Here is a 12,742-nt window from a genome sequence, read left to right on the forward strand (position 1 = left end):
CACACACACTCACACACTGAGAGGCACACATGCCTGTGCATGTGAAAGTCCTAGTTCAGAGCGTCCATACAGACACAGACCACCATTCACAAAATGCACATTAGCAGCCAGTGATGCATGTAGGCTTCCTCCAGCATTTACTTCAGCACTCACAGGAGGAAAACTGATAACCCAGCCAAACATCTCACTCCTCTGTCCCTTATTCCATCTTCGTTTTTCCCTTGTCACACCTCCATTTTCACCCTCACACACACACACACACGCGCGCATGCACACATTGTAATGGCCATAGACACAAAACTACTGCAGCCTCACTCCAATGTGAACATGGGATAGATGCTTCTTATAATAATACCAATGTTTTCATCAAACACTTATCCACAACGATGTACAAAAAGAGGCACACATGAGAGAAATACTTTCTCCCATGTAAACTACATACACATTGTGCGTAATCTCCCTCTTTATACTCTCACGCTTCCCAACTGCTTCGAGCACATACCACTTTTAGTGTAGCTGGCTGTGTGTGAACGATTCTGTGCACTGCCAAATGCGACACGCGAATTATTCCAATCATACAGACACGTCACGGAAAGGAAACATCCACCAAGATAACATTCTCAGAGCCTGTCACACGCAAGTCTTGCAGAGAGAGAGAGAGAGAGAGAGCGAGAGAGCGAGAGAGAGAGAGAGAGAGACCTGAGGCACATTTATTGCACTATGCCAGACAGTCCTTTTGAAGAATTTTATGGCAAATGTTTAGTTACATATATTTGTGTCGGTGTATTTCCCCATACTGGGCGAAGCAACTGTACATTGACAAACATAGTCTGACGGACTGATGTTAACCATCTCAGAACATGCCAGCTGCATTAACTGACAAATGGTGAAGTATATTTGGGTAGCCTACGTTATGAGCATATTCCAGATATCTGAGAAAAACGGCTAAGCAAAAAGCTTTGTGAGAAAACAGAAACACGAAACACTCACCCTTCCCGACGTCTGAATGGATGGTGCAGGCGTCGAAAGATCCGCGCGCTTCGGAGCCTTGGCGGATTTTGCAGCTTTCTTTTTGCACCCCTCTCTCTCTCTCTCTCTCTCTCTCTCTCTCTCTCTCTCTCTCTCTTTCTCAGTCACTCCCACCTCACACACTCTCTCTCGTGTTTCCCCGTATCGCCCCCTCGCCTTGCTTCTCCCTCGTTCGCACTCTCATCCCCCCTACCCCGCCCCCCTTCACTCACTCTCTTTCAGCACTGCGGAGAATCGGTTGAATGGGCTATACCGTGGATAGCGCGGGAGATGCAGGGGGGGGGGGGGGGACCGGGGAGAGTTGCGGAGTGAATACATTTCAATGTTGTAAGGGGACAAGAGTCATAAACGCGCGTCACAAACTGGGACAGAGGCAGGGACATGCAGTGGGGTATGCACAGACACTCGGCCGCGCTGAAGCGCGCGCACATTGAATGCAACGTGGTAATAAGGGGTATACTAAGGACAGTGATCAGCGGCAGTCTTGCGCAAAAATACAGACCATCCTTGGGGCCATACCCCATTTATCCATGTAACTCAACATTTAAACAGAAATTATACAACACAACATTGTTTGTATATGTATTGAAATACAAGGGTAGGCCCTACAGGGTATTGTTTTCAGACAGTAGAGGTAGGTAGAGGAGTGGGGAAATTAAAAAAAGGAGCAGAGCAGGGGTGAAGGGAGGAGCAGAGAAAGATGAGGGCGAGGAGAGGACAGGAGGGGAAGATGAGGAGGAGTGGAGGAGATAAGGAGGGGCAAATGAGGAGATGAGGAGGGGAAGAGAGTGTGTTTGGATGACTGCTGTAGTGCAAGGTGTTGCAGCACAGGACTCTCTCTGGCTTCATATCTTGTAATTATACAATAGATACCGTGCAATCACACACACGCAAAGATGCCACACACCGCATGGACACACAGACTATCATGCCATACACACTTGCAAACAAAAAACACACACAGGTAATGAACTTTAGTGCATACACAGAATGTATATGTGTGCTGTGTCTGTCTGCATGTAAGTGTGTGTGTCGTCACGCTTGCCTGCACCCTTTCATGGTTGAGCAGTCACATCAACTTTAGCCGACTGATAGGCAGTAGTCTATGAGTCAGTGTGGAGACAGGGGGGTAAAGTGGTCCACAAGGGAATCGATCCCACCCGCCATACACACACACACACACACACACACAAAACCACCACACCGAAACCACACACATTCCACCCCCAATCAAACCACAGAGCTCCCCAGTCAAAGGTCATTACATCATCTCCAACTACCAGGACCACCAGCCTACAAACCTCCATGGCAACTGCAGTGAGGCCATGCTGATGAAGACAGAAGGTCACCATCCAGCACAGAAACGGTATGGCGTATGTTACCTAACTCTTCTCAGCTCATATATGGTGTTGTTCGCTATGGAGCCCATACAGCACAGCTGCCTGCATGCTGAGAGTTAAAGATTCATGGCTCACATTTAACTGGTTACTGCCTCTTCAGTTGGAAGGAGTTAAACAGCTTACTGCCAAGACAGTGAGCGAGCGAGAGAGAAAGTGAGAGGGAGAAAGTGTGTTTGAGAAAGAGAGAAAAGGAATGCACTTGCATTGGAAAATTGGAGCGCACTCCATTACAGAGATACATGCACAGTAGGTTCTGCAGCAGACTACGCTATAGCATGGTTAAGCAGATGACCTCACAGCAGAAGGGATTCTAAAAAAAGGAATGGTAAACAGTGTTCAATTAAGAAGAGATTGACACTACAAAGTGCTGACGAAACACCAGGCTGTTCCAGTGTCCAGGGTTACATCAGATCCTGTACTGTGTCTCTACCAGGGCACAGCTCGGAGGGCATGCTGGAGAGATGCTCCTGTCTGTTGGCGACAGATTATGGTGAAGCAGAGGTCTCCCTCTGGTATCTCTCAGTCATCGGAGGGGCTTGTGTGTCAACCACAGCACTAGCAGTGGGGTGAGAAGGACTTTCTTTTGATCCGTCCATCCCTCCCTCTATCCCTTCATCCCTCCCTCCATTGCTCCTCCCCCTTCCCCTCCGCCTTTTTATATTCCTCTGAGGTCCCTCTCCTTTTTTTTCAAGTCTATTTTTAGATCCTTGCCAGGGAAATCCGATATGCGGGCTGAGGTAAAAATAGCCTGCTGCATATTGATCAGCATCTCATGAGAAATACATGGACATCGCCAATCTACAGATCTATGTTCCCATGCAGGATGGACCGGGCTGTACGCATGAGGCCAGAACATGTGCCAGTTATATCTAGACTGCGGTAATACCTAATGTGCCACAGTGAGAAATCACAAATCATTTCTATTTAAATATTATAAAGTGTGTATGGTTGGTTTTGGGGTGTTTGTGTGTGTGTGTGTGTGTGTGTGTGTGTTAGTGGGGGGATCTACCACTAGACAAATATTCTAATATAGATTGTCTTGAATATGTTCAATGACGTTATCTAGTTGCTGTGACAACCATGACTTCAGAGAAATGTTGTCAGGAAAGAAGGTGGGGTTGGACAGGAGAGGATACCAGAGGAGAGGAAAGGGGACCAAAAGAGAGGAGAAGACAGGAGAGAAGAGAAGAGGAAAGAACAAGAAAGGAGACTGAATTCAGCAAGAATCAAGTGTGTGGCTGACATGCAGCTGGAAGTAGGTGTGCAGGAGAGAGCACAGAGTATGTTAAGGAAGGAGGGAGCACAGAGTATGTTAAGGAAGGATAGAGCACAGAGTATGTTAAGGAAGGAGAGAGCACAGAGTATGTCAAGGAAGGAGAGAGCACAGAGTATGTTAAGGAAGGAGGGAGCACAGAGTATGTTAAGGAAGGAGGGAGCACAGAGTATGGTAAGGAAGGAGGGAGCAGAGAGTATGTTAAGGAAGGAGGGAGCAGAGAGTATGTTAAGGAAGGAGGGAGCAGAGAGTATGTTAAGGAAGGAGGGAGAGTTAAAGACGAGAGGAAGGCCACAGAGGCGCATTCTCCAGAGATAAGGATAAAAGAACAAAGGGGAATGAGTGTGTACAGCAAAGTGGTGTTAAACGTGCACAGAATAGGAACAGCAAGAAGAACAAAGTTCATTTGAGCAGTAATGTACACACAGCCGACAGTCTTAAAGCATGGACTGGAGGGAAGGAGCTGTTCCATTCAGACTTTCAGAGAGAACACCGAGGCGACAGTGAGAAGGTGGAGAGTTGGTGGTGTGAGGAATGAAAAGATGGAGGGAGGGAGGCAGAGGGCAGACTTGAGTGACTGAAAAGGAGAGCTTTGCTGTTTCAACGTTACTAAAGCGGATGGTCAGCATCTTATAAGTGCAGGCAGAGAGAGAGAGAGAGAGAGAGAGAGAGAGAGAGAGAGAGAGAGAGATCGGGGGAAGGGGGTGGAGAGAAGGAGTGAAGAGCTGGAGAGAAAAAGGCTGCAGGGTTGAAATGAGGAGTGAGAGATAGAGGGAGGCAATAAACGAGAGAGGCAGACTGAGGGGGAATAATTGAGGAGAGATAAAGGAAAACAGACAGAGTTGGAGGAAGGAGGAGAAGAACAATGGAGGGAGTGAAAGTGACAAAAGTTATTGAAGGCTGGAAAGAAAAAATAGGAAGAGAAGAATGAGAGAAAGAGAGGAGGAAATTAAGAATCGGTTGGGGGCCGAGATATTAGTCAAAGATTCAAAAGGCGCATGACAGCAATGCGGCTCTCTGTGTGTGAGCGTATCTCTGTTCATTATTAGGCTCCCAATCCAACAAGCCAAACTAAATACGATGAGGCCCATTCATTCAATCCCATCCCAGATTGGAACAGCAACACACACACGCAATGCACATTTACATAAAACTACAGCCTCCAATTCCCACACATGTTCACGCCCTTCCTGCCGTGTCACATCGGGCAGCAAGACTGCCCAAGGCTCCTGTTCTGTTGGCAGACGGTGCCAGAGCCCATAGGGCACTGCCAGTGAACACGGCTCCTCCGCCAGTAAAGGAGTACGAATCAAACATACCCAAACCCATCCAAACACTAGGAATCGATTTGGCCAAATACATATGTTTGTTCCTCCATTGTGTTCATGTCTTTTAATTAGTATTCCCAGCCACTCTTCAGTCTCCTGACTGAGCAGAGGTAAACTCAAGCACTGCTATTCTGATGAAGACCCAGTGCCAGTGTGAGAAGGATTTTTTTTCCAGGGAGACTGACCCAGTTAGGGACTCGTGTCTGCTACCCCAATGAGAGAAAGAAAGAGAGAGACAGAGACAGACAGACAGACAGACAGAGAGAGAGAGAGAGAGATGGAGAAGTATGGAGAGAGAGAGAAAGAGGGAGACAGAGACAGACAGACAGACAGACAGACAGACAGACAGACAGACAGACAGACAGACAGACAGACAGAGAGAGAGAGAGAGAGAGAGAGATGGAGAAGTATGGAGAGAGAAAGAGGGAGACAGAGACAGACAGACAGACAGACAGACAGACAGAAAGAGAGAGAGAGAGAGAGAGAGAGAGAGAGAGAGAGAGAGAGAGAGAGAGAGAGAGAGAGAGAGAGAGAGAGAGAGAGAGAAAGAGAGAGAGACAGAAACTCTGGGGCAGCTAGTGGAAGACCTTAAGGAAGAGAGACAGAGAGAGATGAGCACAATCATAAGAGATGGAGAAGTATGGAGAGAGAGAGAAAGAGGGAGACAGAGAGTTGTGGGAAGCTGTGTTCACAGCCCCCAGCCACACCACACATCTGTGATAGAGGATCTCTCTCTCTCTCTCTGATGTGGCTTCACACAGCCCCCACTGTGTCCCCTCAGCAACGGCCATTTTAGATCTTGTTCCTGTGACTGAGGGTCCAGGGTTGGACTTCAAGTATAGGACTCAGATCTGTCTGTATCCTGACACCCATGTCCATAGTACGTGCGTGCGCGCATGCGAGATGTGTCAGTTGTGTACTGTAAGTAAGTGTACTGTTGTAATGACACACTTGGCCTGACCCTTTTTGTCTTTTACAGTAAGTGACATCATCTTATATTTCTGTGTCTAATGTAGAAAAGTGTGTTTAGTGATTTGCAAAACACTGTGTGTAGTATTTTGCAAATAGTGTGAGGCTGAGAATGTGCTTTAAATTGTCCAGATCTGGGCTGCTGTTTAGCTCTTTGAGTGTCAGCTTTCAGCTTTCACCAACTGTGTTATTTGAAAATGTTGTGTCGAAGCAATCAGAAAAATCTGTTGTAGTGTCAGATTCCGTCTGTTTCCGAATCGACGTGAGATCGCACTCTTGCTTTCCTCCTCTGCATGTTTATCCAAGGTGAGGATGGCAGGGAGCAGGTGCAAAGGTTGCACCAGGTGCAAATACAATCACAAACCTGGTTGGTATTCTTACTATCTGCCTTTCCAGCAGGTGTTTCTGTGTGTATGCGTTTGTGTGTGTGTGTATTTGTTTGTGTGTGTATGTGTGTGTGTGTGTATGTGTGTATGTGTATGTGTGTGTGTGTATGTGTGTGTGTGTGTGTGTGTGTGTATGTGTTTGAAACTCTCTCTTCTGTCTCTGGTCCCATGCTGAGTCCTCTGAGCATTTCCGGAGACAGGCTGTTTGTCTAAGCTCTCAGTCCTATATATCAGTCTGAACCAGTCCCCTTATGGTACAGCTAACCCTAAACCCCCTCCCCCCACTCCTACCCTCTCCACCAACACCTATTATGCTCACATTCGAAAACACATTATATAACGGGCTTTAGGTCAAAACAGAGCAGCAATCTGTTCTTGTTAGCCTGCCCTGCCTAGGACTGCTAATGGCCTTGTCAGAAGACAAATGCTTTTTTATTAATTCATCTGGTTAATTAAGGAGGTGAATTACACCGGTGTTGAACCTTCAAGTGGGGGAACCGTGGACCGTCCACTGGTTATCATATACACACACAAGATTCAAAACTCAAAGTCTTTTTTTCTACTTGTGGTACAATGAAATTATTATTTTGTCCATTCCTATCAGGACAGCAGGGTAGAACACACACCAGCACACACACATCCTTGCTACTGCTGGGTGTACAGAAAGTCAAAATGTTCTACCTTTACAGTGGTTCTTCTGGCGTGCAATGCAATGCAAGTACAAAATGTGTCATTCACACGCTATGCACACATGTACGTAAACTCAAGGTCTATGTCCCCCCCCCACCACCACCCCTTGACCACTCCACAACACACATAAAAATCCTGTGTGCGCAGAAACACGTTCCTCTGTGTTTTCTCCGTGTTCCACATTTGCGCCCCTTCCCTTCCACACACACGCACACACACAAACAAACACACCAAAACATACACCCACCGCTCTTTCTCTCATTTTCGTCCTTCTTTCTTTCCTGCTCACAGTCTCACAATACCAGCTTTACCTCGGTGCCATTTGCAGTTCCACAAGCCCTCCCCCTTCACAAATACGCTCTCTCTCTTTTGCCAGGGTGCAGACACACACATATACACACACAATCTCTCCCCTCTCTCTCTGTCACATTTTCACCCCCCACCATCGTCCTCATTGCTCCTCATCTTATATTCACACTCTGGTGCAGAGAAACCCTAGAGGGAGGTACTGGATCACTCTGTGACCATAATCATCTCAGGCTGGTCACACACACACACACGCACACGCACACACACGCACACACACACACACGCACTCTCTCTCCTCTCTCTCTCTTTTCCTTCTGCAGAGAATAATCTAAAATCCACCTTTATGACCACTGAACACACAATGGCTGAGAGCCTGGTCCGGTCTGAGTCGGCAGCATTTGACCAGTGCATTCGAAGGCGTACGGGCGCCAGGGGAGCGTGGCTCAAATTAGACCAGCCAGTCGTCGGTCGTGCGCCGGCAGTTCTCCAGGAATCTGCGTATGGTGAGTGATTTCCCTGGCGCGGCCACCGCACGCTGCAGCAGGATAGGATGCCAGCCTGCTCCCCGGTGGTGAGAAGGGGGAACTGCAGACAGCCGAGAATCCACGTTGTACTGTACGTCTCCACAGAGAGATTAACAAAAAGGCCCAAATGAGACATGATACGATGTGACAGCGCACGAGCGTTGCCGCTTGCCGGGGTCGGCGGGGCTGCGGGTTGTTCTGGCAGCTGAAGGCGGGGACGGTCCAGTAGGGAGTTCAGAGAGGAGGGGAGTCAGATAGGAATTATTGGTTGCCACATTAGCGTGATTAACACTAGCAGTTCTGGGGTACTGCAAAGCTCCCTGAACTGTGCGAGAGGGGGAATCCCTGGTTCATAGTGGTGTCAATACTGTCCCCTTGTGGACCTGCCAGGATTGTGCTGCAGAACGCTTGCCTATGACTCATCCATCTCCCTCTCTCCTCTCTCCCCACTACCTCTCTTTCTTCCTCTGACTCTCCCACTCTCCTCCTATGTGTCCAATAACCCTCGTCTGATTATAGCATATTCACGTGATCCAGGGTTTAATTCTCAGTGGAGCGTTTCAGAAGACCCTGTTAATAAAATGGACATCACAAACTTAACATCCGTAAAACATGTGTGTGCCGTTATCAAGTAGCCATTAGATTTTTGTTTCGACTGAAGGTTCCCGTTAGAAACCTAAGAACCAGTGAAATCACTGCTACTTGTGCCACAATGAATAGATGGCATGCAACTGACGAGGTTAAGGGGCCAAATTGATTTTTCAGTGTAATAGTAACTCCATCTGTGACAAGTGAGGATACCTCATACAATCAATTCCACTCCACAACTCCAGGCCTTGGTCACATATGATGACTAAACAGGAGGTCAACAGTGTAGCTGACAGGGAGCGTGAACCTGAACACCACTGCCACTCTCTGGTTGGCTGAAGTATTGCAGGTGGCGTCACAACCTGTCATTTTCCCAGTTTCCCTCCATTAGACTAGCCTGGTCCTAACCAAACTCTCGTACATTTCATTTGTACAGAGAGTCTTGCCTCGCTCCATTGACAAGCATTGACTTCCTTGTAGGCGGGTACTCTGTTGAAGTTTAAAACTATTGGATCTGCCCAGAGCCACTCTGACCTGCCATAACCAGTCGCTAGCATTCGCCTTGGCGATTCCTTCACCACTACTGTAATAGGGCTAGTTGCCGTAGCTGGAAAATCAAACTGTTCCCGAAGTTGTCAAAATAAAATCTGTGAGGGGAGTCGGATGTAAAAATTTCTTGTTAATTTCAGTCTCTTAGTTGATGTGAGACTCAGACTTGAGGTCTGTAAAAGAAAACAAATATTAAAAACCAACAAGCTTGAAAGAATCCATAGACTTGTTTCTATTGTGAAATCAATATCACTCCTGGTATAGTTCTCTCGGTCTGTCTGTCTGTCTGTCTGTCTGTCTGTCTGTTTGTCTGTCAGTCTCGCTCCATCGATGTATCGCTCCCTACCCTTTCCAGTCCCTCCATAACTCTTTGTTCCCTGACCTGTCCCACCTTTCTCAGGCCAATTTCACTCACCTTGCCTCCCTTTCTCCCCCTTTCTGTCTATATCTCTACCTCCCCATCATTTTCCCCACTCCTGTTATTGTGCTCATCTCTCTCTGTCTCTCTTCCTTAAGGTCTTCCACTAGCTGCCCCAGAGTTTCTGTCTCTCTCTCTCTCTCAAGAAGAGAGGAGCTGTGAGGAGAAAAATGAAAAATAGCATGACAGTAAGTGAAGGGGTGGGGGGGGGATATCTGCAGAGAAATCTATAGGAGAAGGACATGTCAGGCTGCTGTTTGCCATGTGTAGACTAGTACAATGGCTCATCAAGGAGAATGACCAGAATGGAATACCAACAGATTAGACTCTCTCTCTCTCTCTTTCTCTCTCTCTCTCTCTCTCTCTCTCTCTCTCTCTCTCTCTCTCTCTCTCTCTCTCTCTCTCTCTCTCTCTCTCTACCCGTCTTCTTTTCTCCTGGGCCTCGGTTCCTGCTCTTCTTCCCTCGTCCTGGTTCTTGCTCCAGTTAGCCAGACTGAACAGGCAGTTCAGGAGACAGGTAACTAGCTAGCAACACGTCAGCTATACATAGCATGGAACACACTCAGCAGGGACATTTGTCATAACAGAATTAAGGACTGCAGAAGGTTCAATCTTGGGATCATTGTCCTTCGTGGTATACTACGTCATTCAGTACCTTCACTTACATAATGTATTTTAGGATTCTCAATGATAATTATTATTCTTATTGCTAGAGATGCACACTACAGTCGTTCTAAAAGCTCATTTGGTAGAAAATTGAATCTTAATTTCTTTATTGAAATGTATTGTGAATTAATATAAAAGAAAATTACGTCAGATTTTAATGGGCTGTTGAGTGGGTCTAGCACACTTCTGGTTGAAGCTCCTGCCAAGCTTTTTAAGGCAACTAGACAAGTGTATCATGAAAGGAGCTCTTCTCGTGTCCATGAAAACTGAACAATGACTAATTAATTAAACAAGTGTAGACCTGTGTGTATGTGTGACTGTGCTTTTGTGTGTGTGTGTGTGTGTGTGCGCGTGTAGAGAACATTGAAACAGCCCACATTGTTCCCTTGAGGACACTGTTGCTCCTGGATACCTCTCTGCCGGTTCGCTCAGTCATTTCTCTCCCTCCATCTCTCCTTTCTGGTCTTCACACAAAGAGCAGCACTCTGAATACCAAGGCTGTCAGGTTATTGCATCAGACGCCTGCTCTCTCACCACTCAGGTGCATGAATATGTATTGTTTGACTGTGGACACCAGCCTCCAGGGAGACCACAGTCCAACCACTGAACCTGAGATCATAGTTAGACATTCTAGGAGAGTAACCATCGACTTTGGATGGCAGTCAATATTAAAGGACACACGACCCATAAAGTCCCATTCCAGCTCCACGCTACGTCCATTCTCCACTTTAACTTGAGAAGTGATAACTGTCCTCTTCCAGTTGGGGTTATTGGATAGGCGCTTGCCATGTCACAAAATGGTTGTCGAGCAGAAAGCCCATTAGAGAGGTGGCAGCTATCTGCTTCATCGCTGTTGTAAGTGCTCCAGCACCTCCTTCTGTACAGCGTTCATTAAACGTAATGCATGTCGTTGATTTTGAACGGTGCAAGGAGAACCCCCAGGGTGAATACTCAGGGACGCTAGCTAGTAAAAACATCCCCTCCACCCTAGGTGCCTATAGTTATAGGCCAGTAAAATGAAACGAGTGAGGAAATGGCACACATTTGGAGAGACTGGACCCACTTTGGGGAGTCAGGTGGCTGAGCAGTTAGGGAATCGGGCAAGTAATCTGAAGGTTGCATGCAAAATTACGTTATGTAGAAGGACAAGGCACTTCACCCTACTTGCATCAGGGGGAATGTCCCTGTACTTACTGTAAGTCGCTCTGGATAAGAGCATCTACTAAATGACTAAACGTACATGTATAAGAGAGAAAGAACGCTCACAAGCATGCTTTCACGAGAGATAGAGAGGGATAGAGAGAGAGAGAGAGACAGAGAGAGAGAGAGAGAGAGAGAGAGAGAGAGAGAGAGAGAGAGAGAGAGAGAGAGAGAGAGAGAGAGAGAGAGAGAGAGAGAGAGAGAAAGAGAGAGAGTCTAATCTGTTGTTATTCCATTCTGGTCATTCTCCTTGATGAGCCATTGTACTAGTTTACACATGGCAAACAGCAGCCTGACATGTCCTTCTCCTATAGATTTCTCTGCAGATATCCCCCCCCCACCCCTTCACTTACTGTCATGCTATTTTTCATTTTTCTCCTCACAGCTCCTCTCTTCTTGCTCCCTTCCCTCTCCTCGTCATCTTCTTCTGTCTCTCTTTTACACTATATATACTTCCTGCTCTCCCTCTGTCAATTTTTTTTTGCTCCTCTCACTTTTCTTTCTCTCTCCCAGCTTCTGCATGAGACTAAGCTTTCTCACCTATCCCCCACCTCGCGATTGAAGTAACACCTTGACATAAAGGACAAAAAACTCGACCTAGAAGACAGAAGAACAGAAGGACAGCTTGTTTTCTTATTAAAATTATACTTTTTTATTTCTGTTCTGCTTGCAGTTACAGCACAGTTTAGTCATAGTGTCTGGTTGGATGCAGGGCCCTTTCCAATGTGCGACAGAATATGGCACTAAAACACAACCTCCAACCTCACACAGTAACGCAGCCCAGTACAGTAGCGGTGGTGTTCACGGGACCACACAGGGCCGGTCGACAGGACCGGACCCGACCGGACTAGAACGGTGAAACTATGCGGCAATGAAGGAGCACAGTGTGTAAAGTTGAATGCATTGTTTTTGATAGCACAACATTTGCAGAGAGCACACACACACCACCACGACCACCCCGGCCGTTCAGGGACGGGCTCACTGGTTTGAGTAATTTAGTTACCTGTGAAATGCAAAGCCAGTAACCAGCTACGTGTGTTTGGTTGTCTTAAGAGGTCACTGTACATGTATAGAACTTATCTGTCCAGCTGGACTAAGATCCAGTGTCTCACCAGTTACCAGTTACACAGTGTGCTAAAAGCTGTTTGCTCACAGCCAGGGTCCGAACACACACTACAGTGACATGGTCTTCTCCTCATACACACAGCTAACCTACATGGTGAGTCTCATCGTTTGCAAGTGGTGCTCGCTGGTTGGCCCAGTGTGTGTGTGTGTGTGTGTGTGTGTGCGTGCGTGTGCGTTAGAACACAGTTAAGTACTGGTCTCTGGATTCACTGGAGTTTTCGAGACAAGGGAGGACAGACAGCAGGACGCAAAAAGACAGATTCTTAATATAATACTGTAAATTTAGTA

Source organism: Hypomesus nipponensis, chromosome 4 (genome assembly GCF_054491055.1).
Source record: "Hypomesus nipponensis isolate SF chromosome 4, ASM5449105v1, whole genome shotgun sequence".
Taxonomy (NCBI): domain Eukaryota; kingdom Metazoa; phylum Chordata; class Actinopteri; order Osmeriformes; family Osmeridae; genus Hypomesus; species Hypomesus nipponensis.